Source organism: Eulemur rufifrons, chromosome 14 (assembly GCF_041146395.1).
Source record: "Eulemur rufifrons isolate Redbay chromosome 14, OSU_ERuf_1, whole genome shotgun sequence".
Lineage (NCBI taxonomy): Eukaryota > Metazoa > Chordata > Mammalia > Primates > Lemuridae > Eulemur > Eulemur rufifrons.
This window is the reverse complement of record NC_090996.1, coordinates 17,792,406-17,819,801: the sequence shown is the minus strand read 5'-3', so window position 1 is coordinate 17,819,801 and position 27,396 is coordinate 17,792,406. Positions and strand designations below refer to the sequence as shown.

Here is a 27,396-nt window from a genome sequence, read left to right as displayed (position 1 = left end):
TTCTTCCAGCCCTTGGAATCCAGTTCCACATATATGGGTGGTTCCTTCCAAGCCTCTCTGCTTCCCCTCCTCCAAACTCCTTAGCCTCTTAGCCCACCCAAGTTCCCACACTCACCTTCCTCCTCACCCATCCTTCCTCCTCAGAGCCCTGGGCGGGGCAACTCTGGAAAGAATACCTCCTTCATCTCTGACTGTGTCACCTTTGTAGTGTTCCTGCCTTGCAGCGCACCATCCTTCCCTTTCATGCCTCTGAGCCTTTGCACACTCTGTTCCCTCTGCTGGTGATGGCCCACCTCCCAAACCCCCTGGAAAAGTCTACGTACTCTATAAGCCTGGCTTGAAGATCTTCTCCTCTGCTTCTCCTTCTCTTCGTCAAACACCAGCTAGTTCTTGCCTCTGGGCTTTTGCACTTGCTGATCTCTCTTCCTGGAACATTCCAGATCTTCTGGCTGGTTCCTCCTCCTCCCTTCTCCTCCTCCTGCATTTTGCAGCTCCAATGTCCCCTCCTTGTGAGGTGCTCCCTGAGCACCCTATCTAACTACCTCGTTATCATCCTCTCTCACATGTCCTTGTTTTATTTTTTTAATAGTACTTTTCACAATCGGAGTTTATTTTTCCTTTGTTTGCTGGTGTTTCCAGGGCCACTGTGAATGGTTGTGCATGTCGTAAATTGCAAAGGAGGTGGGTGGGGCTGAAACCCAGTCGGGGTCCACACCGCAAGCTGGCCTTGGGGCTGCACCTGCTTGGTGGGAAGCGTCTTGTCCTCACTGACACCGAAGGCCCCTTGGCCTCCCACAGTGACGTGCAAACCCGCAGAGGCAGGAACGGCATCTGCCCTCTTCACTGCTGTGTGCCCCATGCCCAGCACAGGGCCTGGTCTATAGCAGGTACTCAATAAACATTTTTCAGGCAAACAAATTCTACTCTGATTCCCCCATTCCCACCCCCTGCCCACGTTCCTCGATTAAACACACCAGGCACTATGCAGCTTCATCTCTGGGGCCACTGAAGGCAGCCACAGAGCGGGGCCCAGAGTTGGCAATGGGGAACGCGGGGGGACCCAGTGAGTTGAGGGGTAAATGTGTGAGTTGGGGAGCCCTGGGTTGCTCCCAGAAGCACAGAGCCCTGCCCGTCTCAGGAGTGCTGCCCGGAGCCCACAGCCCCACCCGGCTTCCTGGAGGTGCATGTGGAGGGGTCAGGTGGCCAGGCCACCCTGACCAAGACCACTGCAGAGAACCTCGGTGACAGGAGGTGGCACTGAGCATCCGCCGTGGCAGCCAGGCTCAGGGCGGGGACGGGATGAAGGCGCCGCCTTTGGTGGCCACTTCAGCAGGCGGCTGGCCACACTGCCGGCCTCCCCAGCTCTGGCAGGGAAGGAGTTAACCTCCAGGCTTCTCAGCGTGAATGTGGAGCTATTAATACCCACAGCCCAGCCGGTCTGCCAGAGCAGCCACTGGAGTCGGAGGGAGCCGGGAGCAGAGGGAGTCTCCAGTCAGTCGGAGTGAGCCGAGCAGGACCCGGAATCCAGGGTCAGAACTTTTCTCGAGGACGGCGTGAGCACCGTGCCAGCCTCGCCCATCTCGCCCACCTTCCAGCTGCAGCTCCAAACCCTCTCTCCTGGGGGCCGCCCGTGCCACCCACCCTGGCAGAGGAGAACAAACTTTTTTAGGGAAGCCACCTCTGTGGCCGTGCTGGCCGGAAAGGAAGGAGCAGACAGCTGGACAGACAGATGGACAGAAGGACAGGTCGTCTGCAAGCCTGTCTCCCAGTCCCGCCTCTGGCAGACAGCAGCAGAGTGGGCAACCCAGGGGCCTAGGGCTCCACAGGGGGTGGTGAGGGGCCCTGCCGGACCTTTGTCCCCCGGCCAGCACCTCTGAGTTCGGGCGACTGGAAGCCGCTGCCCGAGGCCCAGCCCTGTGGCTGGAGCCCCCGTGGGTCAGGACAAGAGTCTCCGTCAGACAGAGCCACAGGCTCCTCCACCCACCGAGGCGACGGGCAACCTGAGCGCAAAGGCACAGGTGGTGGGTGGGCCGGTGCGGGGCCCTGAGGCCGACAGGCTGCTGACCCTGGAGCGCTCTGGCTCAGGGACTCCTGCCCAGGCTGGGGACGATGCCCCCCCGACCGCCACCAGCCACCCCTGCCCTGTCCTGGAGCTGCCCCTGGCCTGGCCCACGGGCTGTGGCACCGACGATGTGCCAGCCTTCTGCTTCGTCTGCTTCCACAGGGAGGAGGAGGAGGAGCTGCTGGAAGAGGTCCCACTGCGGAGGTCAGTGCCGTCGGGGTCAGGGGAGGGCACAGCATCGGCCAGGGCCCCTCTGGGCCTGGTGGTCTTGCTTCTGAGTCTCTCTGTCTGACGCTGCTTACTGCTCACGGCCACCTTCCTGCTCCAGACTCAGATCTCGTACCTGGTTGTCATCCCCGCCTCCCCCTGTCTCTCCCATCCTGGCCCCAGAGTGACTCTTCAGTCCTCTCCTGTTGTGGTCATGTCCCTCCTCTGCTCAGAAGCCTCCATAGCTCTCAGCTCCCACAGCATGAAGTCAACATTCTGCTGGGCGTTCAAGGCCTGGGTGATTCAGGCTGACGACACCTGCCACTTCATTGCACTCTGTTTCCCCTATGTCCACCTCCGGTGAAACTTTGCCTAGACTTCCCTTCCCCTGGCTCTCCGCCAGCCAGGCCCAGCTGCAATGCCTGCCTCCTCCTTCAGGAAGCCCTCCTGGAGGCCCCTGCCCCACCCCAATCTGAGAGCCACCTTTCATTCCTGCACGCCACTGGCACCTAACAGGTGTTCGGTCTTTGTTGAATTAATATGTGACAATGTGTGGTGTGTATATGCTCGTGTGTGTGTGTGTGTGTGTGTGTGTGTGTGTGTAAAAGAGAGAGGGGGAGGAAGAGAGAGAATGAGGTATGTGGGGGTGAGTGTGTGTGATTGTGAGTGTGCGTCCGTGTTTGTGGGAGCAGGTGTGACTTCTACATACGTGGAGAGAGGGATTGTGCAGGGGCCCAGTGGGGATTCACGCCCTAGGGGCCACTGTTCCTTTTGCCGGCTCTCCCCAGCCCCACCCACAGGGAAACCAGACTCCAGCCAAGTGCGTTACCCAAGCCGTGACCACAGGCTCTGGGAATGGTTGGACAATCTGCAGAGGAGACAGGGGTCACCTCTGCTCCAGCCCAGCCCGCCCACGCCTCCATCCGCACTGAGTCAGCACTGCCCGGGGTGGGGGAAAGGGCACGCGGGACCAAGCCGGGTGCGCCCAGGCCCCTTGCGGGACAGGAGGGCCGGGGTGTGGGCTCCTGCAGCCTGGGCCGGGCTCCTCCCTGACTCTCTCTGTTGGACCCTGGTTCAAAATTCCCCTCTGTGGGCCTCTGTCTTCTCATCTGTGAAATGGGAGGGTTGCTCCCTGCCATGGCCACTGGGCACCCGCAGAGTGCCTGCCAGTGCCTGAGCCGGGGACTGGGACCTGGCCCCAGCCCTCACAGGGTCCCAGCCTGCTGGGAGAGAGAGGAGGAGACAGATCGGTTTGGCACAGAGTGGTGGGCGCCTTGATGGGCGTGGGTGCACGGTGGGCAGGGAGTCGGGAGGAAGGACGGACCACCTCTGCCTGCAGGAACGGCAGGAGACCCACCAGATCCATCCTGAAGTGCAGGTGCTCTCCCACGTGCTGAGTGAAGCTGAGGAAAGAGCAAAGGCTCAGTGGTGTGAAAACGAAATCGTGCAGGGGTGAGGCTGGCAGGGACAGAAGGCCTGGATCACAAAGGGCCTTGACCGCTGAGCCAAGAACTTGATCCGTAGGCACAGGGGCAGGCGGTGCTGAGGGCCTGAAGCAAAACAAGGGCAACAGAGGGGACTCCGTGGAATTACAGGTGCGGAGGTGCCCAAAGCAACAGACTCATGACAGAACGACCGTTTTCATAGTGGGAGCCCCAATGCTTGTTGATGAAGGAATATGACATGGAGAGAGAGAGGGCATCAGAATCACCTGAGTTGACTGTTAAAAATACACACTCCCAGGCCCTGCCTTGGAGTTTTTGCGGCCTCAGGTCTCAGGGGGGATGGACGTGTGACATTGACCCGTTCCCCCAGTGAGCAACTTGAGCAAATCAGCACTGGGGAGCCCCAACATGAGACAGGCACAGGCAACCATGAGATCCTGCCCCCTCCTTCCTCATCCCTCCATCTCCCGACTCCAACTTTGGGGACCCTTCTGTAGGGGGTGTCCCTCTGTCTCCTGCCCTCCGCCTATGTTTGCAGGAACTGGTCTCCTTTCTAGCTGGCAGGCTCTGGCCCTTTAAGGCCTGGGAGGGGACATGGCCAGGCTGGGCAGAGACAGTGACCACAGGTGCCAGGTGGTGAAGCTAAAAATACGGAGTGATGTGCCCGCCCAGGCTGCGGGAGCAGGCAGTGCTGGCTGGGGAGGGTGGGAGGGAAGGCTCTGGGCTATTTCTTTGCTGCCGGGGGAGGACCAGTGGGGCAGTGGGGAAGTGAGACTGGGTGGGGTCACCTTGGGGCTCAGAGGAGCCTGTGGTTGCCCCTGACCACTGTCCCAGCCTTCTCCAGCCCCTGGAAAGTGCCAAGCAGCTTCACTCCCAAATAGCTGCTGCCACATTTCACAGCCCTGGGGCAGGCTGCTGCTGCCGCCTCCTGCTTCTGCGCGACCCTGGGGAAGTCATTCTTCTCTTTGGGCCTCTGTAAAGTTAAAGAGTTGGACTTCCCTGGGCATTTTCAGGGATACAGAGGCAATGAGGGGTGCAGGTGATCTGTTCGCCTATTTGTGGATTCAACAAACTCTCCCTGTGGCGCCCTGGGGACTGGCTGCTGAGGCCAGAGGTGAACGTGACACGGGCACTTCTCTGGAGGGGCTCACAGCCTAACGGGACACAACAGCACGCCCTTGAACACACAGCACCATGTGCTCTAACAGAGGTGTGAGCACCGTGCCCTCGGCTCCTGTGGGACGATGCAAGGGACAGCCCCGCAGAGAACACATCTGCACTCGACGAAAATCTATCAGCAAAAGTGTCACCCACGGTGTTGCTGGCCAGCCACCTACATGTGGTGTTTTGGTGTATTAATTAGGGTGAGGCAAGTTGTTGTCACAGATAAACTCAGAAGTTGTAATGGCTCAACACAGTGGAGTTCTACGTCCTGCTTATGTAAAGGCAAGTGGGGGACGTCGGGGGAGACCCTGCTCCACACCGTCAGGTTCCCTTCATGTCGTGACTCTGCTGTCACCCAGAGCCTCAGAATCCACTGCAGGATCTTCAGCATCCAGCCAGCAGATGAAGAGCAAGAGTGGATATCACACATGAAGTTTTTATGAGCCAAAGCTGGAAGTAGCCGCCTTCGCTTCTGCCCACGTGCATTGGCCAGAACAGCCCCCTGCAAGGGAGGCTGGGAAATGTAGTCCAGTGGGACAGCCTCATAGGGTCGTCATGACGATGAAACAATTTGGTATATGTGAAAGCATCTGGCACATCATAGGTGCCCAGTGGGTTCCTTCCTTCCTTCCTTCCTTCACCCAACAAAGTCCATCGAGCGCCTTCAGTGGGCTGGCACCAGAAACCGGACTGAGAACACCATCCCTGCTCTCTTGGGGCTTCATCGGATGAGGGAGTCAAACAAAACACAAGGAAACAAAAAATAGGGTCATCAAAGTTCAAAACCCACTGTGAAGGAAACCACCAGTCGTGGTGGAGAAGACACCCACCTTGTATGTGTCGGGACGTTTCATCTGAGAAGGTGGAAATTTTCAACAAATGCAGATGTGTTCTCTGCGGGGCTGTCCCTTGCATCGTCCCACAACAGAAGCCGAGGGTATGGTGCTCGCACCGCTGTTAGAGCACATCGCACTGCGTGTGCGACCAGCGCAGTTTGACCAGGGAAGTTCGGGACGTTTCATCGTTTCATTGAGACCCAGGGCAGGAGCCGGCCATGGGAAGGGTGGGGACACACAGCAGCAGTCCAGGCCAAGCAAACACAGGACCAGAGGCAGGCGAGAGTGTGGGGAACAAAGGTCAGAGTGGCTGGGGCAGAGCAGGTGACGGGGACAGTGACCAGGTGAGGCGGGAGAGACAGGAACGGCCAGATCACACAGGCCCCGTAGGCCATGGGCAGGAGAATGGATTTTGTTCTAGATGGAACTGGGAAGCCTTTGGAAGCTTTTAAGTGGGGGAAGTGATATAATCTGATTGGCATTTTGAACTACGTCTCAGGCTGCTCTGGGGAGAATCAATGGCTGTTGGACCAGAGTGGACACAGGACATTGGGTGGAGGTCACAGTGGTGACGCGGGGGTGGGTGTTGGAGATGGGGGGAGTGACGCCTTCTAAACATCGCTCAGAGGCAGAATCCGCAGAATTCGCGGATGGGTTAGAGGAAGAAGGGAGTCAGGGTGACCCTGGGCCTTGGGGGTTGGATAAATACCTGGGTGCCGAGAAGACTCAGGGAGGAAAGAGGTTTGGTGAGAAATGCAAGAATCCTGCCACAGATATTTTCAATTTGAGAAGCAGGTGAGGTGTCCAAGTGGAGATGTCAAGGCAGGACTTGATATCAGAGGAGGACGTCCCAGCGGTGGTAGAACATCAGGGTCGTCAGCATAAAGATGCCGTTGGAAGCCGTGAGATCACACTGCGGGGGGTGGGGAAGAGGCTCCAGGAGGGGGCCCTGAGGAACCCCACATTTCGGAGCTCATGTAGTGGAGAAGACAGTGAGGGTGGCGGAGAAGGAGCATCTGGGCAAGTAGGAGGGAAGCCAGGATCGCATGCTGCCATGAAAGCCAGCGGGAGAGTGGGGCAAGAAGGAGGGAGGGTGTGGCCCTCTGGCGTCAGAGATGCTGAACGGTCAAGGGAGGCCAGACTAGATTTAGCCACGTACAAGTCTTTGATTAGAACGTGTCATGAAGCTGGGCACGGTGGCTCACGCCTGTAATCCTAGCACTTGGGAGGCCAAGGCAAGAGGATCACTTGAGGCCAGGAGTTTGAGACCAGCCTGGCCAACATAGTGAGACCCCATCTCTACAAAAAAATAGAAAACTTAGCTGGGCGTGGTCATGCGTACCTGTAGTCCCAGCCAACTTGGGAGGCTGTGGCAGGAGGATCGCTTGAGCCCAGGAGTTGGAGGTTACAGTGAATGATTATGACACCACTGACACTCTAGCCCAGGCAACAGAGCAAGACCCTGTCTCAATAAATAAATAAAAAGAACATGTCATGAAGGGGTGGAGACAAAAGTAGGTTTGAGTGGTGACTTCTAGTTACAGATGGTGCATTGAACACACACACAGGTAATTTTTCTGTGTCCTTAAACTCCACTAAAACAATAGTGAGTGGATATTTTTTAAGGTGTGCATATGAGTCTTATATTGCTTCCATAACAAATTGCCAGAAACTTAGTGGACTAAAACCAAACACATTAATTCCTGCAGTTCTATATATCAGCAGGAACACAGGTCTCACTGAGCTAAAGCAAAGTGTTGATAGGACTGCTGTAGAAAGCTCTTTCTGGAAGCTACAGGGGCGAGAATCCATTTCCAGGACTTCTCCGGCTTCCAGAAGGCACCGGTGACTCCTGGCCCGTGGCTCCCTCCCTCCAGCCAGGTGCATCTTTCTGACCCTGAGTCGAGCGTCCATGGCTGCCCCTGACCACAGCTGGGAGAGGTTTTCAGGGTTAATGCGATGAGAGTGGGCTCACCTGAATAATTCACATCCTCGTCTCATCTCAAGGTCCTGAACACACATTTGCAAAGTCCCTTTGGCCATGGAGGGCAACATATTCACGGGCTCTGGGGACTATGACGTGACATTTGGGAGGGGTGTCGCTCTGCCTACCGGAGTGCAAATCAGCAGGAACAGATCAGCTGGAAAAGGAGGCAACGGCAACACCATTTTGGACTCTGGAAGGCAGAAGAACGTGTGGTAACCGACTTAGCAGACTGAGGAAGTTGTCCCTTCAGTGAACCCTGAGCTGGTAGAGGAACAAGACAAGAGCACCCGAATTCACCCCACAAAACCCCCTAAAAGGTGCCCGTAGACTAGACTAGGTCCTTCTAGAAATGGGAGTAAAGCTGGGCTGAAACCAGGATTGGTTTAAGAAGGGCTCTAACCCTCAGACGTCCTGCCCCACGTGGCACAGCTGGCCCTGCCTCTCCCGCCCCGACAAAGCCTGGAGCTTTCGCCCCAGAGAGGGTCAGACACAGGGTCTCTGAGCTGGGGGGCACCAGGCGCTAATGAGGGGAGAGTTCTGTATCCGACCTGAATGCGGAAAGCCCTGGCCCCTCACCCCCTCTTCCCAGGCCTTTTCCCCCATCTTGGCTCCCAGAACCATGGGGTCCGGCCTCAACTTTCCAGAAGTCTCGGGGAGATTCCAGAGTTTGCTCCCTTCAATCTCCAAATATATTAATGTCAGCCATTTGTTATTGGTTCCTTCTTGTTTTAGTTTTCTTTTCCCTGCACAGCTTCTGTGTCCTCCAAATTGCTTTCTCTCTGTTTGTATTTGTTCTGCCTTTTATCTTAGAGTCCGACCAGCCAAGAAAAGATTACCAAGGCGTGCTGGCCTCGGGATTTCCCAGCGGAACAGCCCAACCAATTTCCTTACGTTGAACCCCTGAGTCAATAAGCCACCCCCATCCCCAGCACAGCGCTTCTCATCAGCTTGCTTTTATAATTGTATTTTTAGTTTTTAAAATTTATTTACAGTGGATTACAATGATCTTTTTTTAATTTCAGCATATTATGGGGGTACAAAAGTTTAGGTTACGTATATTGCCGCCCTTGCCCCTCGCCCCGAGTCAGAGCTTCAAGCGTGTCCATCCCCCAGACGGTGCACATCGCACTCATTATGTATGTACACACCCATCCCCTCCCCCCCACATCTGCCCGACACCCGATTAATGTTATTCCTAAATGTGTTCTTAGGTGATGATCAGTGAAACCAATTTGATGGTGAGTACATGTGATGCTTATTTTTCCATTCTTGGGATACTTCACTTAGTAGAATGGGTTCCAGCTCTATCCAGGAAAAATAAGAGGTGCTATATCCCCTACAATGATCTTAAGTGGTCAGATTGAGTTTCAACAAATGTATACACCTGTGTAACTCAATCCACATGTAGAACATTTCTGTCTCCCCAGAAAGTTTCATCATGCCCCCAGTCAACACTTCCTTCCCACCCCCCCGAAGACACACACGCAACCGTTATTGTGATTTCTGTTGTTTTCTTGTTTTGTTTTTGTTTTTGTTTTTGGAGACAGGTTCTTGCTCTGTTGCCCGGGCTAGAGTGCAGTGGCATCATCACAGCTCACTGCAACCTCAAACTCCTGGGCTCAAGCAATCCTCCTGCCTCAGCCTCCCAAGTAGCTGGGACTATCGGTGCATGCCACCATGCCCGGCTAATTTTTTTATTTTTTGTAGACATGAGGTCTCACTCTTGCTCAGGCTGGTCTTGAACTCCTGAGCTCAAGCGTTTCTCCTGCCTCAGCCTCCCAAAGTGCTAGGATCACAGGTGCGAGCCACCACGCCTGGCCTCTATGACTTTTAAAATTTCTTAAATACGAGACAAGCAGGGAACATCAACATTTGAGAAATTCGAGAACCAAAACAAACAGGAAAACAGAATTTGGAGGAAACAATATGCAGGGAAAAGATAACTTAAAAATAAAACCATTATTACTATATTTAGAGATTTAAGAATATACACTGCAACTATGAAACAAAAACTAGAAGTTATTTGGGGTGGGGGGAACCTCCTAGAATTAACAAAACAAAAAATTTCTTGGAAATTAAGAATATCATAGCAGAAATAGAAAACTTGTTTAAAAGGTTTAAGGCATCAGAAATAAGATCAAGGCATCACAGATTTGGTGTCTGGTGACACTCTTAGACTGACATCTTTTCACTATAACTCACACAGTGGAAAGAACTAGGATCTTTCCGGGGCCTCTTTATAAGGACACTCATCCCATTCATGACATGAGGGATCTCCCTCATGACCTAATCACCTCCCGAAGGCTCCACCTCCCAATACATCACCTTGGGGGTGAGGACTTCAACATTTGGGGGGGACACAAACATTCAGAGCATAGCATAGAGCAAAGAGATAAAGACATATGTGTCAGTTGGAGTCCTCCAGTATACAGATGCTGAGATGGAGTTAGGAGTACAAGAAGTTCTGGGGCCCTAATGCCTGGGAAAAATAAAGGAGGAGGAAGCCAGATTGGGTGGGGAGAGTCTTCAGACCATGATGTAAATGTGATACCTGTGAAAGGAAAAAGAGAAAGAACCAGATCTGGGCAGAGAGAGCCTCAGACTTTGATGTAAACCTAACAAAGTCTTGGCCAACCCAGCAGGGAGCCCCAGAGCAAAGACTGTGCATGAGAGGAGCCCTACGCTGGAAGAAATGGCCAGGCCCTGGTGTCCCTGCTATGCTCAGTTATTGGCTGGGGCTGCCCAAGAAGACCTTCATATTGGCTCAACCCACTGGGCAGATGTCAAAGCTGCTATAGTTGGAGGCTGTCAGCCAACTGCACTCCTTAAAGCTGAATAGCAAGTTCGTTCTTGAAGGGACAACCTAGCAGGCACGACCACAGCTGTCACAATGTGGAAAATAGAACAGAGCAGGAATCTAACACCTGAACAAAGGAATTCCATAAAGAGAGAACTGAGAAAACAGAAGAGAGGCAATAGTCAATGAAATATTTTTCAGAACTGAAGGTCCTGAGTTTCCGGATTTAATGGGCCCATGGAGTGACCATCCAAAAGATAAAAACAGACCCATGCCAAGGCCAATTCGCCATTAAATTTCTGCAAAATTCTACAAAGTATTGAGAATCATAATGGCATCAGACTTCTCAACAGCAATCCTGGAAACCAGAAGACAATGGAGCTATGTTTTCAAAAGTATGAAAGAAAATTGTTTTCAGCCTATAATTCTATACCTAACCAAACCACTAATAAAGTGAAAATAGAAAAAAGATATTTTCAGATTTGCAAGAGCTCAAAAATTTTACCTCCCATGCACCTTTTTTTAGGAAAGCTACTGGAGGATGTGTTCCACTAAAACAAGGAGGTAAACCAAGTAGAACAAGAAAAAGTAAAATAAGAAAAACAATAAAGAGTAAGACCTGGGCTCCAGGAAACTTGGATCCAACACAAAAGAAAGGTGAAGGGAATCTCCCAGATGAGGGTGAAAGGAGATCCCAGAGGAGGCCCCCTGGACAGTGGACGTGGAATAAGTCAGAAGGTTCTAGAAGAGATTTCATCAGGAAGGTGAACCTGATAGAATAATGTCTTTGAACTTCTGAGAAATACACACAACTTGGAGAGAATGTGGTTGAATTAGGCATGAACACACAGGAAATCAAGTACCCTCTTCCACCAAAAAAAGTTATTCAACCCAGGAAAACAAAACTTTTGTGCAGAACAGGGAAAGAAATTTAAAATAAATAACTGCTGCTCTGCAAAAGACACTGCCAAGAGAATGAGAAGACAAACATAGCATGGGAGAAAATATGAAGCATTCCTTGGTATTTACCCAAATGAGTTGAAAACTTATATCCACAGAAAAACTGCTCATGAATATCTTTTTATTTTATTTTATTTTATTGTGATAAGAACACTTAACAAGAGATCTACTCTCTTAACAAATTTTTAAATGTGCAATACATTATTGTGAACTGTAGGTACAGTGCTGTACACCAGATCTCTAGAGCTTATTCATTTTGCTTGACTGAAACTTTATGCCACGTGTTCCCCTCCCCCCAGCCCTGGCAACCACAGAACCAATTCTATGGAATTGACTATTTTAGATATCTCTCATAAATGGAATCATATTTGCCTTTCTCTGCTGCCTTATTTCACTTAACGTCCTCTAGTTTCATCCATGTTGTCACATATTGCAGAATTTCCTTCTTTTTTAAGGCTTAATAGTAGTCCATTGTATGTACATACCACATCTTCGTCCATTCATTTGTTGATGGGCATTTAGGTTATTTTCACATCTTGGCTATAGTGAATATTGTTGCAATGAGCACAGGAATGCTAATATTTTTTTGAGATTCTGATTTAAATTCCTTTGGATAAATATCCAGAAGTGGGATTGTCAGATCATATGATAGTTCTATTTTTAATTTTTGGGGGAGCCTCTATACTGTTTTCCATAGCAGCTGCACCATTTTGAATTCCCATCAATAATTCTCCACATCCTTGCCAAAAGTTGTCTTGTTTGTCTGTTTGTTTGTTTTTGAGACAGAGTCTTACTCTGTTGCCCGGGCTACAGTGCCGTGGCGTCAGCCTAGCTCACAGCAACCTCAAACTCCTGGGCTCAAGCAATCCTCTTGCCTCAGCCTCCCGAGTAGCTGGGACTACAGGCATGCACCACCATGCCCGGCTAATTTTTTTTATATATTTTTAGTTGTCCAGCTAATTTCTTTCTTTCTTTTTTTTTTTTTTTAGTAGAGACAGGGTCTTGCTCTTGCTCAGGCTGGTCTCGAACTCCCGAGCTCAATCAATCCACCCCCCTTGGCCTCCCAGAGTGCTAGGATTACAGGCGTGAGCCACCACGCCTGGCCTGTCTTTTGTTTTTTTGATAACAGCCATCCCAAGAGGCATGAAGTGATAGCTCATCGTGGTTTTGATTTTCCTGATGATTAGTGGTGACATTGAGCATTTTTTCGTATGCCTGTTGGCCATTTGTATGTCTTCTTTGGAGAAATGTCTATTCAAGTTCTCAACCTATTTTTTAATCGAATTACTAGTTTTTTGCTATTGAGTTGTAGGAGTTCCCCATATATTCTGGAGATGAACTCTATCAGATATATGGTTTGCAAATATTTTCTCCCATTCCGTAGGTTGCTTTCTTACTCTGTTGATTGTTTCTTTTGCCACACAGAAGCTTTTTAGTTCGATGTAGTCCTACTTGTCTATTTTTGGTTTTGTTGCCTGCGTTTTTGGTGTCATATCTGCAATGAATGTATATAATAGATTTATTCATAATTGCCCAAAGTTGGAAGCAACCACAATATCCTTCGACAGATATGTCCATACAATGGAATGTTATTCAGCAATAAAAGAAATGAGCTTTCAAGCCACCAACAGACATGGAGGAAACTTAAATGCATGTTACTAAGTGAAAGAAGCTAGTCTGAAAAGTACTGTATGACTCCAATTATATGACAAATATGTGGAAAATATGGAAAAGCCAAAACTATAAGGACAGTAAAAAGGTCAGTGATTGCCAGGGAATTGGGGGCAAAGAGGGAGGGATGACAAGGTGGAGCACAGTGGATCTTTATGGCAGTGAAACTATTCTGTATGACACTATAATGACGGATCCGTGACATTGTGCATTTGTCAAAACCTATAGAACTGTACAACACAAAGGATGAGCCCTAATATTCTCTATGAACTTTAGTTAATAACAGTGTATTAGGTTGGCGCAAAAGTAATTGTGGTTTTTAGCATTGTTGAAATTTGCCATTTGACATTGGAATACATTCTTAAATAAATGTGGTTATGTTATACATCACGTTAACGCACATTCCTTGCTTTATTTTTTTTTTTGCTAATGACTTATTACTTGCTGTTTATTTTATATTTATTTTAGACTATGGAAATGATGTTAGACAAAAAGCAAATTCGAGCAATTTTCTTATTCGAGTTCAAAATGGGTCATAAAGCAGCAGAGACAACTCCCAACATCCACAACGCAGTTAGCCCAGGAGCTGCTCACGAATGCACAGTGCAGTGGTGGTTCAAGAAGTTTTGCAAAGGAGACGAGAGCCTTGAAGATGAGGAGCGCAGTGGCGGCCCCCAGAAGTTGACAATGACCAATTGAGAGCAACTATCGAAGCCGATCTCTTGCAACTGACTACACGAGAAGTTGCTGAATAACTCAGTGCCGACCATTCTACAGTCATTCAGCATTGGAAGCAAATTGGAAAGGCGAAACAGCTCGATAGGTGGGTGTCTCATGAGCACCCACTTATCAAAATCATCATTTTGAAGTGTCGTCTTCTCTTACCGTACGCAATAACAATCATTTCTCGATCAGATTGTGACGTGTGATGAAAAGTGGATGTTCTACTAAAACTGGCGATGACCAGCTCAGTGGTTGGACCAAGAAGCAAATCCAAAGCACTTCCCAAAGCCAAACTTGCACCCAAAAAAGGTCATGGTCACTGTTTGGTGGTCCACTGCCGGTCTGATCCACTACAGCTCTCTGAATCCCGGCGAAACCATCACATCTGAGAATTATGCTCAGCAAATTGATGAGATGCACCGAACAACGAACACTTCAAAAGTTGAAGGAATTGGGCTACGAAATTTTGCCTCAACTGCCGTATTCACCTGACCTCTCGCCAACCAACTACCACACCTTCAAGCATCTCAATAACTTTTTGCAGGGAAAACGCTGCCACAACCAGCAGCATGCAGAAAATGCTTTGCAAGAGTTCGTCAAATCACGAAGCAAGGATTTTTACGCTACAGGAATAAACAAATTTATTTCTTGTTTGGCAAAAAATGTGTTGATTGTAATGCTCTGGAAAGAGAGTATAGAACCAAAAAGGAAATCTCATCTTGGTAGATTCAAAGACTCTGTGCTCAACTATTCTATAAACCTACAACTGCTCTAAAAAATAAAGCCCATTATAAAAAAGGGGGAAAAGGGAAAGAAATCATCGTCTTCCATATAGGGCTGTACATAAGGTTTCTACAATATGTAAACATTAGTAATAGGACTGATATAATTATGCAACTGTATGTTGAGGGTGAGGATGGGAAGTGGGGAGGGTGGGTGAGGGTTGGATGTGAGGAGCTAAATTCTCCTCTCCTAAAGTGGGAAGCTGGTAGGTAACGCCTAAAACTGGAAAGGAAACAATGTAAACCTGCCACGTAGGAAAGGCGGTGGTAAAAGTGACTAATCGTCAGCTAAAAGGGCTGGTTACCCTTAAGGGGGCAGTGGAGGTGGGGCCATCTGTTTAATTGATTCTAAACTATGGGTACATTTAACTTGAATAAAAAATTAAAAGTATATTTATTTTATATATATTATTATTATTATTATTTTTTTTAGAGAAGCGGAGATAAGAAAAAAAGGGACTGGGAGGCGGCAGGGCAGAGACAATGTAGCCAACTCCATCATGAAGCTCTGCAGATCAGGAGAGGCAAGAAATGTGATGTGGGTCAGGAGGAGACGCTAGAGCCGCGGGCCCTAGAGAATGTCCCGGAGAAAGGACAGGGGGATGAGGCGGGGCAGGGTAAGAAGCAAGTCCCCGCAGCCCTCGTGGGGGCCCGGCCTGCTCGGGAGAAGGGCCGTCCTGCGGCCCAGGGTGGGGAGAGGTCGAGCAGGAGGGAGGCGCGAGGTGCGCTTGTGGCTCGCGGGCGGAGGCCGGGGAGCTGTGTCTGATCCGCCCGCTTTCTCGGCGACGTGGGAGCCGCGGTGGGAGGAGAGACCTTGCCAGGCGGAGTGGGGTCTGCGGAGCCGCAGCGTCTGCGCCCCTAGGGCTGGTTAGACGCGCGGCGTCTCTGGCCTCGCCAAGATCCCCAGGAGGTCACAGGCAAAGTAAAGTTGGAGAAGCGTTGCTCGGAGATGGCAGGAATAGGCAAGTGGCAGGCACCGCCGGGCTGTGGGGCGGGGCCGAGTGCACGCAGAGACCTGTGCCCCTGAATGAGAAGGGACACTGATAGCTGAGAGGGGACCCCCCACCCACCCCCCGCAGCGTTGGCTTGCTCGGAGGGGGCAGAGAGCGGGCGCAGGGCCGTGCCAGGCGGGACGACGGCAGGAGCGGTGGCCCGGGCGGGGTGCTCTCCGGGGGGCTGTGCCGGTCCGTGATGGCGCACCGAGCCCCAGCAGGGCTTTTGAAAGCTCCCCGGTAGATTATAACGCGAGCAGAGTTTGAGAACCACGGTGCAGACAAAGAGACCTTCGCAGACAAAGGTTGTGCCAGAGGGGGCTGGGGGAGAGACAAACCGGCAACAAGGTCCCCTGCGGCTGGCACAGCCGTAGAAGCCTCAACCAGGGACAGGGGCTTTGAGTGGACCAGCTGGGTAGGGGCGGCTGAATGTCCTGGGTCGCAGGTGAGCAGAAGATGGAAATGGCGTGGTCTTCCCCTGGAGAACCAGATAATAAACGTGCTTGTTGAAAGAGACAGAGACAGAGACAGAGACAGAGGCACCAGCCAGAGAGCGCGCACGCGCCCCGCAGCGGTCCCTCGGCCCGTCCTGCATGGCGGCAGATCGGCCACCAGAGGGCGCGCTGCGCTCACACACGCGGGGACGGGCCGCAGCCCTGGCCCCTGTCCTGCCAACCTCGGTGTTCAAAGATCAAAGTTTGCAGCCACATACCCCTGTGTCTTACTCCAGGCCAGCTACTTCCGGGTCATGTGGCCCTAACCCTGGCCGGGTTACTTAAAGGTTCTGTGACCCAGTTTGGTCAGCCGTAAAATGGGTACAGCGAGGGTTCTGTGGTTCTGAGGGTGGATGAGGTCGCCAGCTGCAGGGGGCAGAGATGCGGTCTCTGGGGCAGGGAAAGAGAGGAGCCCTGTCACCTTCCCTTCTTGCTCAGCCTTGCTGGTGCTCTTGTCTGAGCACAAACCTCGCCCTGTGGCTTATTCGGCTTATTCCTGGCTTTGGTCTCACGCTCTCGAGCCCTGGTGCCCAAGGGACCAGCAGCTGCCTTTGCCTGGCAACTACATCATCCCTGGGGCAGTGTCACTGCCCAGCACCCAAGAGGCTCCTCCCAGCCATTGTTGTAACTGCCCCTTACCCCTTCTCCTGCCCTAGACCAGCCAAGCACTGACCCACGCAGCCAGACCCCAGGGGTGTCTGCATTCCCAGGTTTGCGGCTGGCATGACTCAGAGACCCCCGGTGTGGAGGTTGCCATGGACAGAAGGTGCACAAGAGCAGCCCCCCATCTTATCCTTGGTCCCACAGAAGCATGTAACCTGCTCTGACCTTTTCAAATGATTTGCCAGTATTTCAAAATCCAGATTTCCAACTTCTCTTAAAAACTTGGAAGCTCCAAGAACCTGAGTCCTCGGAGCAATAGTGGGCTCAATGCCGGGGCCGGGGGTTGGGGGGACACCCACACACAGGCCAGGGCTCTCAGGTTCACCACTGCGCCTGCGCAGGTCCTGTCCTCCATTCATGGCACCTTCCTGGCCCCTGCGAGCACCTCCACCTGTGACCCTGTGTGGGGGATCTGTGCCCAAGCAGGCTTGTGTATACATTTCCACGTTGCAGCTGCTGGTCCCAAGCACCTAGGAATGCAGAGCTGGAGGGGTGGGGTGTCCCAGAAATGAGAGAAGACCCTCTGGGGCAAGGAATCCCGGGGGACACCTGCTTGGTGTCCTCAGCTGTCCAAAGGACTTCATAGCCCAGGTGCCCAGAGCAAAAGCCTTGGGGGTCATTCTGTGTCCTCTCAGAGCCCCCTGCCCCACTGCCCTGTCCATCAGCACATCTTGGTGGCTGTGTCCAAACAGATCCAGGACCCAGCACTTCTCACCACCTCCACGCCTGCTGCCCTGGGCTGAGTTGCGAATTTCTCCCCCTGGCCTGGTGTAGTGGCCTCCTCACTGGTCTCTCTGCTTCCAACCTAGCCCACAGTCTGTCCTCCCCATGGCAGCAGCGGAGCATTTTAAACCCCAAGACACACCCCATCCCTCCTCTGCTCAAGCCCTCCAGCCATTCTCACCTCACTCAGAGTCAAAGCCAAAGGCCCATGGTGGCCCTGAACGAGCTGTCTCTGTCACTCCTCATCTCCTCCCATGCTTCCCAGCCACATCGGCCTCCACACTGGTCCTGGACGTTCCCAGTGCACTCAGGCCTCAGGGCCTTTGCACTGGCTGTTCCTGCCCCTTATCTGCACAGCTCCCTCCCTCCCCTCCTCCAAGTCTCTGCTCAGATGTCACCATCTCCTGCGCACTTCCCCCTTCCCAGCTTTATTTCTTCCCTGGCACTAACCCCCCCGAAACATAATCATTCACTTATTTCTTCTGTCGGCTGCCTTCTTCCCTCCCTTAGAGTGGAGGCTCCGTGAGGGCAGGGGTTTTGCTTTGTTTTGCTCACTGCAAACAGTGCTCAGCACATAGGAGGTGCTCAGTAAATATTTGGTAACTGAGTGAAGGAGCAAAGATGTGAAAGGAGGGCGCTGGCAGTACCAAGTGTGCAGGGCAGCTGTGAGGACCCAACCAGGTCGTGGGGGTTATCGGGGCTGGCTTCTTGGGCACGTGACCAGCACAGGGTACCAGGGCGTGTGCTTTGTACGGGAAGTCTGATGGGACAGTGGAATGTGTGCCAGGGACTTGGAGCCTCTACCTTACTCCATGAGCGAGCACAGCCCACCGCCTCCCCTGGGCAGGTCCTCGGCTACACTCTCCCCATCCCCCCCAGTCCCCCAACCCCACCCCGCCCCCACCCGCTGCTGCTGCCCTTTGCCCCTGGCTGCCAGGCACCTGGGTGAGGGAAGGATCGGTGTTGGGTGTGCAGCAACGTGGCCCTGGCCACATGTGAGGGTCTGCACTTGTCCCACTAGTGTCCCTGTGCCCACGGGAGCGTGACATTGAACAGGAAATAAAATCCACCATGACAGGCTGGGAGAGAGTCCTTGGGAGGAAAGAAAAAGCTTTTTGCTGCTTTCTGAACAAAAGGCCCACATTTAAATTTCTCTGTGCCCCCTCCTTCTGTAACTGGCCCTGGGTCAAGTACTCACACCTCACAGTGGTAACTGCTCTGTCCCCGGTTATTTAGATCCCAGATTAGAGAGAAACAGGGCGAGCAGGAGAGAGCCTGCAGGCTCCTGGGACAGCTGGTGACCCTCAAGGTGACTGGCACCAGGCCTAGAGACCACATTCCCTTGCCTTCCCTCTGGCCCTGCATGCGTCTGCACTGGGAGCAGCAGGCTGAGATGTGCCAGGGCCAGCCCCTCTGTCCCCGAGCCGCAGCTGTCACCCCCCTTCCAATAGTGACAGAGGGTGCGGACATCTTTGCCAACTGAAATATCGGGGGAAGTGTGGGTGGCAGCCGTAGTTCCCGACGCATCACAGGATCACAGGGATTGTCGCGGTTGCTCTGAAGGGTCCCAGGGTCAGGGCTCGGTCTATAGCCCCATTCCCTGAAATGTTCAAAGGGGATCTAGATTGAACCCCCCAAGGGATGGATGACAAGGGGCCAGGCCTTGGTGGTGACGTCAGGCTCAGATGTTGATGTCATACATGGCCCTGGTAAGGGCTTCAGACCCTGATGATAAATAACTTCAAACCAGACCCTGGAGTGGCCTCAGATGGACCCTGGTGACACGGGAGGTGCCTGGCATCTCATCCCCCCTCCTTCCACTGTGGCTAAGCCCCTGTCTCTCCCCAGCCACTAGAATTCGAGCCATTCTCCAGGATCCACCTAATTAGCCAAGCTCATTAACTCCCACAAGGCTTCTCCTCCCTTCCTAATTAACTGACTTAATTAGGGCTTGCAGGCCTGGCTCCACCCAGCCCCCTACTGCTCCCACCCGGCCTGCCTCCTCCAGGCCCCTGGCTCAGCCAAGCCTCCCCAGGCTGGGAGTGGAGCAGGGTGTGGCTGGGCCCCTCCAGCACCCAGGCCTCCATGCTGTTCCCACCCCTGGTTCCAGGACGCCAGGACAGCGCCCCTGCCAGGCAGCAGCCCAGAGGCAGGAATGGAAATGGGGACAGGCAGGTGGATGGGGAGAGGGATGGAAACGGGACACAGTGGAATCAGCAGGGAGTAGGTGAGGCTGGCAGGGGATGGCGTGGGGTGGGGAGGGCCGGGCAGGGAGGTGCTTAGGGTCTTGGGTTGAGTCCCAGCTACAGTGTGACTTCAGCCAACTCCTCAACCTCTCTGTCTCTGATACACAATGAGAGCACCACATCATAGGGTTGCTGTAAGGATTAAATGAGTTAATTTGTGTAAAATGCTTAGAACCTGGCCTGGCACAAGTGTGTGATTGTTAAATAAGTGTGTGGGCACGAACAGAGCCAGGAGCTGGAGGAGGGGAAGGGACATTCCGGGGGGACAGCTCTGGAAGGTGCCAGGAACAGACTGAGCCTGGGAGAGGTTAAAGAGATGAGAAGTGAGCAGGAAGGACTCAGGACAGGGTGTCCCGTTCCTTCTGCAGGGGGAGGAAGAGGCTGGCCTTGTTAGTCCAGGACCTCTGCACTCCATGCCTCAGTTTCCCCATTGGGGGAAGACTCTACCTTTGAGAAAGTGCCAGGGTATCCTAGGTGCCCAAAGTCTAGAGACCCTTCCCTGAGATGGGAGATGACCCAAAAAGCATTAGGAGGGAAATGCTCAGTGAAGGTGACCTTTACCTCCCATGATACCCAAGTGAAGAAAGTGGGCTGTGCAGGCAGCAGGCAGGATGCAGGTTAGACATTAGGCAGGACTTACCGGAGTTGAGGAGCCCAAGATCTCCAAGGCAGGAGGGAGAAGACGCCAGGCAGGCTTGGGGAGAGATGACCAGTACCCACAACTGAGGGACCCACTCAGCTCCTGCTCACCCTTCAGACTCAGCATGGCCTCACCTCCTCCAGGAAGCCCCCAGTCCTTGTCTCTCCTTTGTACCCTGGTCTCAGTCAGAAGTTTACGTTTATTGGTATGATTAGTGCAGTGTCACCCCTGCTAGGCTGGAAGCTTCTGAAGGCAAGGACAGTGCTGTTTAGCCTGTCCTTTCATCCTAGTGCCTTCGCAGTAGAGGTGCCCAGGAATGAATGAGTGTCTTGGCCCAGAGGTTTCCCTCTGGAGCTTAAAGGGAAAAGGCCCCACATGGCAGTCCGGGCAGCTGGCCCACCTGCTCAGCTGTGAACCCCCAGTTCCTTGCATGGCCCCAGGAACAATCAGGCTTAGGAAGCAGCAGCTGGACTCCAGAGGATTCGAACCTCCTGCTCCAGGGCAGGCTGGGCTTCCTCTGAGAATCCCCTTGTACACCCCAGGATGCCGAGGAAACAGTGATGATGTGGGACAGAAGAGAGAATGTTAAACTTACTCCTGCATTTTTCAACACTTTCGAACCCCACATTGACACATAATATCGAGAGCCTGGGGTTGTAAGTAACAGAGACCCAAATCCAACTGACTTGAGCACAAAAGGGACTTTATTGGGTCACATAAGTGGAAAGTCCAGAGTCTTTGGGCATGGCTAGACCAAGGGGCTCACATGAGAACAGGGATTCTGCCTTTCTCGGCTCTGCTGTCTGCTGTGTTGGTTGTGGCCTCCATGATGGTAGCAACCCCAGGCTTACATCCGACCGCCTTTCAGTGCCATGGAAAGAGAGCCTGTGTCCTACCGGCCTGGCTCGGGCCATAGACCCATCTCAGAAATAACAGCCGTGGCCAGGAGGCTGTTGGGCACTGGTTGGTGGAGGCTGGGTCACAAGACCATCCCTAGAGTCAAACAGGTGAGCCCCGCCATCAGAACCCCTAATGAGTAGGGAAGGGTATGTCAAGGAATGTTCGTTCCTAAAGGAAACTGGGGTTCTGTTGTCAGAAGACGGGGGACAGATGCTGGATGACAGAGGTCTGTCTGCTCCACTTGGAAGATGGGGGCATCGTGCCAGACCCACCAGGGCACTGTTCTAAGCACCAGGCATCGGTGGCAGACACAGCCTGTCCCTCACTCCCTTCCCAGCTTCTACTTGCCACCAGTGTCCTCATCTCTATTCCTGAAGACCTGCTCTGCCCACATCTCTGGCACTGCCCCCGACATGCTCCCTGCCTTGGAGATCTCCCAAGTGACTGATAAATACCCCAGCTGCTTTGCCCTTGAATGGGTAGCTCCAAGAAGTATGTTCTGCACTGTCTCTGAGAGTTCCCTGCTGGGGTTAACCTCCAGTTGCCCACCGTGGTGACTTGCTTGGTAACACACCCCTTGTCACTGTCTTCCTGCTTTGCTTCTCCGCTCCCCACCTGGGACCGACCATCTACCCCATAAGCTACTTGCTCTGGAATCCTTTTCTCAGGGTCTGTTTCTGGGAAACCCAAACTAGGACATCATTAAAGCCAGACCCTTAGGGATGTGTTCTAGACAGCGCTTGTTTCCTGCCAAATGTCTACAATTCCTGGGGATGGTTTTGGTGACCCATCCCTGTGAAAGGAGCTGGGACTGAACCAGCCCTGGGAATCCTGCCTCAGTTCTGAGGGTTCCAGAGGATGCTCCCTGCTCCCCCTCGATAAGCGTGGGTGGGGCCGAGACCCATCAGATCCTCATTGCGTGACTTCCAAGAGCGACAGCCACCACCCGGCCCTGGGCACGGGCATTCAGGGCCATCGTGAGCAGTATGTCTGTGTTGCAGTCCCAGGGGAGACAAACCTATTACCTAGTGCTGCCCAGAGTGTGACAGACGAGGCCATTTTAGCTGGTTCTTGGACCTGGCTTTAGAAAAAAAACAGAATCATAGAGTGAAAATTTTCATTTCTCCTCCCTCCTCCTCCTGTTTGTTAAGATCCCATTTTAAGACACTTCTGCTGAATGATTTTTAATTATTTTGAAAAAAGTGGAAGAAATCACACAAAAGTCTAAATGTGTGCGTATCCACAGCTAGAATCGATGTTAACATTTTATTATATTTGCATCAGATATTTTGTTTGTTTGTTTGTTTGTTTTTGAGACAGAGTCTCGCTCTGTTGCCTGGGCTAGAGTGCCGTGGCGTCAGCCTAGCTCACAGCAACCTCAAACTCCTGGGTTCAAGTAATCCTCCTGCCTCAGCCTCCCAAGTAGCTGGGACTACAGGCATGCGCCACCATGCCCGGCTAATTTTTCTATATGTATTTTTAGTTGTCCAGATAATTTCTTTCTATTTTTAGTAGAGATGGGGTCTCATTCTTGCTCGGGCTGGTCTCGAACTCCTGAGTGCAAACAATCTGCCCGCCTTGGCCTCCCAGAGTGCTAGGATTACAGGCGTGAGCCACCTTGCCCAGCCTGCATCAGATATTTTTAATTAAAAAAAAAAGACAAAACATGACAGGTAAAAATGAATTCCTGCTACACCCCTCCCAGCCCCATTTCCTGGACTCCATCCTTGGGGCAACCCACTCAGGATTTTAGGGCTGTCCTTCTCATTCGGGTTGGCACACTTTCAGCTGCAAGAAACAGAATTTCCAGCTCAAAGCGGCCCGAGTACGAGCAGCTCAGCAGCTCTGCGCTATCACAGAGAAGCAGTTTCTCTCCCTGGGCACTGCGATCACAGGGCACTTCCCATCATCAGTGGTGTCCTGCTGGCCACAGTGACAGAGTTGTATGTCGACCTGGGGACTGGGGAGCTCATTAAGCACTCCCGCTGGAACACGGCATTTCTCACTTCAGAATATGTTCTCCAAAAAGGTATTGAGGGAGTCAATGATCCAGCGCCTCCAGCTGCCGTACATCCCGAGCTGCCGAGCCATCTTCTGTCTGATGCGTCTTGGGTTCTGGCGGACCCCCTGGTTTTTCTTATCAGCAATAACTTGACCTGTGTCTGCCAGTGGCCCTGGGTGGGGTGAGGGTGGGGGTTCTTCCTGTACCACAAGACCATGGTAATGCAGACCAGCGAGCCAGGAATGTCTTCTCTCTGCCATGACAGGGGACATGGCACTAACGAGCATCACAGAACACACTGGGGTAATCCCCAAACGCCATCGTTTTCCCCCAGCATGGAGTCTATCAATATGGCCAATACAATATCTTAACAGATTACTTCCAGTACAGCCAGTAGAGTTACCCAAATGCATACAGTTTGCAATGTACAGATCCTAGAAGACAGGGAAAGACTCTTGCAATGCCTTCCTCATTCCCTCCAACAGTAGCAGAAACTTCTGGCATATCCAGCGAATATAAAATGTAGCCAAAGGGAACATACATAATAATCAGAAGTCCCTAGGGTCCCTGGATTCACGCGTTTCCTTGTGCAGGGAGCAGGGACTAATTGCCCAGGAGCACAAAGACGTGACATTATTGAAGAGGGTTGTGGGCTCTGGGCAGAGGAAATCTAAATGTAGATCTCTGTTTTCCAGTGTTTCTTCTGTGTTGCTATGAAAATCATGGCCAAGTTTTATCTTTGTGTGCTGCTATCTAAATTGCACCCATCAAAACCCGCTCTCTGGGAAGGTAGCATTGCTGTGGATACACACCTGTGAGCTGGCAAGAATGGTTTAGCCCCAGGTGTCAAGGAAAAAAAGGACCAGAGCATTACAAACAGCTGCTTTCGTTCCTCTCTTCAGATACGTTGTGTTTGTTCAGTCCTCTGCGAAGCAGGCAAGGTGGGATGAGATTTATTAGGGAAAACATTTGGGAGGGAGAAATGGAGAGGGAGCCAGAGGAGGCTGGGAGGACTCTCAGACAGCAGTAGATCTAACACTGGGCAGAGAGAGACAGAAGTAAGGAAGGTGGGGTAGGAAGAGTCTTAGCCTGCCGTGCGGTGTTAAGAAAGTGTCCACAAAGCCAAGGGGGAGCCCTTGATCCAAAGTTGCCCATTTAGAGGAGCCTTGTGTCCCTAAGCATGAGGTGCGTCCTAGTGCCTTGGCTGGCATTAGCTCATGGGAAACCAACCAGAGCCCCCTGGGTGAACCACCCATGGGTTTCACAGCTGCTGCCCTTGGTCAATTGCTTTTCCTGAAGGCAGAGGTCTGGGTGGCATATTTTCAGGGCATCTTGATTCCATTGCACTCTAGCATGGGCAACAGAGGGAGGCCCTGTCTCCAAAAAAAAAAAAAAACAAAAAGAAAGAGAGAAAGAAAGAAAAAAGAAACAAAGAAAGAAAGAAAGGAAAAAACAGAATAAAGGCCACATGGAGAAGAGAGGTCCTCAATAGGGAAATGGTAAGCAGGCTCCAAATGCTAAGGGCTGTAGGTGCCAGGAGGTTAGACTGTACCCTGCAGGTACACAGGACTCCGTGGCAGTTTTACGTAGGAGAGCAACCCAATTCAATTTGTATTTTATAGAGCTAGTGGTCACAAAGGAATGGGATTCTAGAAAAAAGAGCCTAGATAGAGGTAGGAGGAAGACAAGTCAGGAACCGAGGCAATGTTCTCACCAGCAGAGGTTGCAAACTGATGGCCCCTGACCAGATTTGTTCCCGAAAGCATGTCTCATTTGGCCCATTCGGTATTTCTGATTTTGGGGAATTAGTTCCAAACACTTAAGAGTTGGAAGATTTCATGTTAGAATATGGATTTCCTGCTTCTCTTGAAATATCATCTGGCCACACACAGCCCACGAGGCCCCCTGTTTGTCTCATCTCCACTGCTCCCTATCACTTTACACAGGACCCCAGCGACTAATTTATGAGACCTGTAGGTACTTGCGTTTACAATCACTGGCTCTAAAAGCTCTAGAAACAATGGGAGTGGTTGGGAAGATTACACTGGGTTGACAAAACAACCCAATCAAAGGCTTAGAGGAAACAGGGAAGGTATGGGGTGTGCTGGGGGCTTTCTCACGAGGGAAAGAACGTGCAGCCGGGATGAGGCTGAGAGAGAGAACAGAGCCACGAAGGACGAGCTGTCCCTATCTCATCTCTGTCCTCATCTACCCCTCTTCATCCAGGCCACCAATTTCCGGTTACGGCACAGATAATGACTCCTTCACACCCGGTGCCTGTACACCTGCTGCTACCTCTCTGTCCAGAATCTCCTTTCTCCCGGCCGAATTCTTGTTTACAGCAGGGGTTGCAAACGCCACCTGAGCTGGACCTGACCCCCAAGGCCCAAGTGTACCCCCTCTTCCCCAGTAGACTGTTAGTTGGAGGTTTCGCTAGAAATAGGTTGGATGGGTGGGTGATGGATGGCTGGACAGACAGGCGGACGGACAGACAGACAGAGGGATGAATGAATGCATATCCAACTGCAGGGCTTGGATTTGTTTTCCCTCCTTGAAACAGACACAGGCTCCGCCCCATAAGCCTAGACTGGGACAGTCTGGGGCAGTCTGGTCCCGCAGGGGCCAACAAGCCGGACCAGGTGACCCTCTCAGACTCCCCCGAGCCCTCTCTAACCTCGTTCTCGCCCCCTCGTGGGCTCTGACCTAGAAAAGCGGGGCTGGGAGGACACACAGGGAGCCCACGGGCGCTAGGACCCGGCGCGGCCGGAAGGCGGGGTAGGGGCGCCGCGTGCGGCTCCCTCTGCCAGGGGAGAATCTGCGCCCCGCGGCGCGCTGCTGGAGGCGGCGGCGGGAGGGCGAGCGCGCGCCGGGCCAGTGCGCGTGCGCGAGGGCGCGCGCCGAGCGGGGCGGACAAAGGGGCGGGCGGCGGCGCGCGAGCCGGGGGGCGGAGCCGCGGGCCAGGCGGGCAGGTGCGCGCCGGCCGGAGGGCGGAGCCGCGATGCCGCGATGGAGCGGAGCCCGGGCGGGCGCCGGGGCCGAGGCCCAAGCACCAGGCGGAGCGCGAGCCGGAGCCGCAGCCGGAGCCCGGGCCAGGCCGGGGTCAGGGACCGCAGGGCCGGGCTGCTCGTAGCGGCGGCGACGGAGCCCCCCAGCGGCTGAGGGGCTTCCTCCCAGCTCCTGCCGGTGGCCGGGACCCAGCTAGCCCCCGCAGCCGGGGAGCGCGGGGGTCCCCCCACCACATCCAGGATCCAGCGAGCTTCGGGAAAGAGGGGGGCCCTCTCCAGATTCAACACAGAGCGACTCCCCTTTGGGGGAAGCGGAGATTTCATCTGCATTTAGAAGACAGCGACCCCTCTACGGTGCCGCGAAGACTCCCCCCTTCAACCTGGGCCCCCCAAGACCTAGAACGCAGGGCCCCCCGTCCGGGATTGCGGGAACCCCCTCCCAAGATCCTGGTCGTTACAACTCCACACCTCAAGACACGAAGACCCAGCTCAGAACGCCCCTAGATCAGAGGATCCTAATCCCCCCCCCAACTCCGGTACACAGAAATTCCAAATCTAGGGACCCGAGGACAGCAAAAAATACCCCTCACCAGCAAGAAGCCTCGTGGCGCCCTCTCAAAGCTCCAGGATTGGGGCGACTGAGCCCCTTGCGGCACCTTTCGTATCCCGGCCCATGATTGTGGCGCCCTGAGCCCCCCCGGGCCGGGCTGACGAAGACCGAGACGGCGCCCAGGCCCCCTGCCGCGGCGTCCCCGCGGCCCCAGCCCAGGTAAGCCGGGCCCAGGTGAGGGGCGGCAGGTGAGTGGCCACTGAGGTCCCTATAGCCCTGCAGGTGGGGAAGGAAGTATTGGGTGCGCTCCCCCTCCCCAGCGTCGCCATGGAGCCGAGGCTGAAGGACGTTTCTTTGTGTCTCGCTTGGAGGAGCCGCCCCCTCCTCCTCTCCCTTCCCCCACCCTACACCCTAGCCTTGAGGTTTGGGCTCAGCTCCCTGGCCCCACGGGGAAGTGGTGGTGAAGCCCCTTGTGCCATGGAGTGGGAGGAAGACGGTGGGGAGTCCCCCCCAAAAGCTGTGAATCTGGCGTGTTGGACCCTAGGTT

At 53.1% G+C, this 27,396-nt stretch overlaps 1 protein-coding gene across 2 annotated transcripts in view; it reads left to right on the top strand.

The window, feature by feature from the left end:
• The first annotated feature begins 1,470 nt into the window (after positions 1 to 1,470).
• The window catches only part of SBK1 (SH3 domain binding kinase 1), a 49,923-nt gene continuing 23,997 nt past the window's right edge, over positions 1,471 to 27,396 (top strand). Inside the window, exon 1 of one of the 2 annotated variants that reach the window (XM_069486763.1) lies at positions 1,471 to 2,266. The gene's annotated coding sequence lies outside the window, so the exon portion shown is untranslated. Of the gene's footprint in view, positions 2,267 to 26,336; positions 27,069 to 27,396 lie in introns of those variants that run through there. The other variant, XM_069486762.1, reaches the window with a different exon arrangement.